Genomic DNA, 3,339 nt, shown 5'->3' with positions numbered 1-3,339 from the left:
TATGACAACAGGCTCTGAAGCCCCTGCTACTTATCAGTCATGGAATTGTGGGTGTTATGGGTTGATTGTGTGCCCTCTGCAAAATATGTGTTGTAAATCCTAACCTCCAGGCCTGTGCTTATAACCCATTTGGGAATGGGTAGTCTTTATTATGTTAATGAGACAGGATTAGTGCAGGGTGTGTTTTAAATCAATCTCTTTTGAGATGTAAGAGATTAAACAAGCAATGGAAAGAAGTAGAGATGGGGTAACTTAGATGCCAAGACACACGGAGATCTCAAAGGAACCAGAAAGCAGAGGTTAAAGAGACAAGGACCTTCCCCAAGAGCAAACAGAGAGAGAAAGCTTTCCTTTCCAGCCTGTACCCTGAATGCAGACTCCTAGCCTCCTAAACTGAGAAAATAAATGTCTGTTTGTTAAAGCCATCACTCGTGGTACTTCTAGAGAACTAAGGCAGTGGGATTCAGGGCAAGGTGCTTCACCATCTGGCTGCTTTGTGTAGGGCACATCACTATCTTCATTTTACAGCAGAGTGTAGGTCCAGCACTGGCTCCAGGGACAGACCTGTTGGAATCCCAGCTCTGCTGCCCACTTCTATGTAATATGGGCAACTCAGTCTCTTGCAGACTTAGTTTCCTCAGCTGATAAAGATGGGTGACATATTCTCATGCCTTCCCCTCAGGTTCATTGCACACACTTAGTGCAGCACCTTGCACATTGTAAGTGCTTCCTAAATGGTTGCCATGTATTGCTGAGTTTTATGGTTATGATGATTCACATTGGGCGATTCAAAGGACATACCTTCCTTAGTTGGTGGCAAAGAGTAGGCTTAGCAGCACAAACAAAATGGGCTCAGGCTGGGGCACATGGAGACTATGGTACAGCATGCAGAACTGTCCTCACTCATGAGGACCTAAGTGGTATACTCTCTGGCCTGGGATTGGTCCTCAGGGTATGGACTCTCCCACCCTTAGTTGGGTCAAGTCATGCATAAAAATTCTGTGTGTGACTTCCTGGGTTCTCAGCCAAATGGCAAAGCAAATGGCCCTGCTTGGGATTCAAGACCAACAGATAGATACTGTCCAGGCCAGTGTTCTCTCTGGACATCTGACAGATGCAGGAGAGACTCTAAACCCAGGCCCTAGGTAGAATAACCAGTTTGGTTTCGTATTTTAATTGTCATGATCTCTTTTTAGACAAATCAAAAAATTAGATAAGAAAGACATGTAAAAAGGAAGAGTAAAGAAAATAAATTAAAAATCAATTCCCAGAGATAACTTCTGTTGTACCTTCTTTAAGTAGTCCCCACCCCCAACTGCGCATCAGACATGAGGTTAGAGCTCAGCAGTCATTGTATTAACATGAGGATGATAGCACAACCTAGGGGTGGCAGAAGGAAGAGCTGGCAGGATATCCCATGCCAGTGTAACAGCCTACCTTTGCACTTACTGTCTGCTTCTGTAAAGATTTACAGCCCTGGAAAATATGTGGGCAGTTCTATTCTGTCCTATAGGGTCGTTATGAGTCAGAATCAACTCAACGGCAATGGCTTTGGCTTTGGGGTTTGGTAGTAGAACCCAACACAATTTCTAATTGGTAGCATAGTGGCTAAGACACTTGACTGCTAACCAGAAGGCTGGCGGTTCAAAACCACCAGCCACTCCTCAGAAGGAAGATGGGGCAATCTACTTCCATAGTGATACTGCCTTGGAAATCCAAGGAGGGGTCGCTATGAGTCGGGTCCGACTCCACGGCACATAACAACAACAACACTTATCAAAAGCTTTAGTCTTGTCTGGCATCTGATTAAAAGACAGGTTGGAGAGTATCTTTGTGCTCACCTGGACTTCTCTGTTGTCCTGTCGAGATGCTCTAGGGCTCCCTCCGTGAATTCCCAATGGATTGCGGTGGGGTGGACTTTATAAATGGAGTGACCCAATCATGAGGAAGACGTGGCGCTGTGTGATGGACAGCCAGGAAACTGCTGGGAATCTCTCCATGTCATCATGTCAATCCAGCACCTCCAAAGCAAACATTCCTGCACCAAAGACTCGGGGCAATTAAAGGGGAGAGACTCACTTAAGCCACTTGAGGGATGTGTCAACAACATTTCTGAACCTGTATGTCATGAATGTCACCATGCACCTCTTGGTGCAGTGAATGTGAAGAGCAGTGAGAAGGGCTGGGAGTTGGGATATTAGGTTCATGTCTCACCTTCAGGACCTTGTCCTGCTCTGAGCATGTTTTCTCATCTACACAATTAGTGAGGTGGATCAGTGACTCAGCTCACTGGTCTGTGATTTGGGAGTCTTGAGTTCTAGTCCGGCTTTGCCCATTCCTTACTGAGTGACACTGGACAGTTCCCATGCACTTTCTAGGCCTCAATTTCAACATCTAACATTGACAGGAGAGGGCAGTGATGGTTCAGTAGCAGAATTCTCACCTTTCTTGCAAGAGACCCAGGTTCAATTCCAGTCCAACGCAACTCATGCCAAGCTACCATCCACCTGTCCTCAGTGGACACTGTGTGGCTGTGATGCAGACATCATGAAACACATCATGAAGCACTGGTTTCAGCAAAGCTTTCAGGTGAAGATGGACTACGAAGAAAGGTGATCTGCTTCTGAAAATCAGCCAATGAAAATTCTATGGATCATATGGTCTGATCTGCAACCAGTCATGGGGAGATAGGCAGTTTCATCCCTTTGTACATGGGCTAGCCATGAGTTGAGGGCAGACTTGATGGTAAACCAAAAAACCAAACTCACTGCCATCAAGTCATAGCTACCCCTCCTTGGGTTTCCAGGGTGGTATCTCTATAGAAGTAGATTGCTCAGTCTTCTTTCTGAGGAGTGCCTGGTGGGTTTGAACCACCAGCCTTCTGGGTAGCAGTCAAATGCCTTTGGCCTCAATAATAATAACATTAACAGGTGAACACAGGATAAGAGATCTGTGATAATTAAGTTTGTGTTTCAACTTGGCTGGGCCTGGTTGAGTATCTGGGCAGCTGGATGTAGTATTCCCCATGATGAGACTGGTAATCAACTCCATGGTGGAATCCATTGTGAGCAGCTGAACAGCTGCCCTAGGGCTGGGGTCTACTTCCTGTATATAAAGAGAAGCCTTGGGAAATGGTCTCTAGCTTATGGTACACTTGGACCCTGCAGGTAGCCATGTTGTTGTTCAGCAGCTTGCCATAGTCTGCTGACCTTGGGACTTACAATGGACTTAAATGAATGGCCTGCCATGTGGTTTGGTAACATGGGGACTGTGCCATTTTATTTGTCAACCTTGGGCTTGTTAGCCTCAGCAGTCAGTAGCTGCCTAAGTGAAGAGATG

This window comes from Orycteropus afer, unplaced genomic scaffold (assembly GCF_000298275.1).
Source record: "Orycteropus afer afer isolate SDZICR_OR568_19922 unplaced genomic scaffold, OryAfe1.0 scaffold00020, whole genome shotgun sequence".
Classification (NCBI taxonomy): Eukaryota; Metazoa; Chordata; class Mammalia; order Tubulidentata; family Orycteropodidae; genus Orycteropus; species Orycteropus afer.
This window is presented reverse-complemented; position numbering follows the sequence as displayed.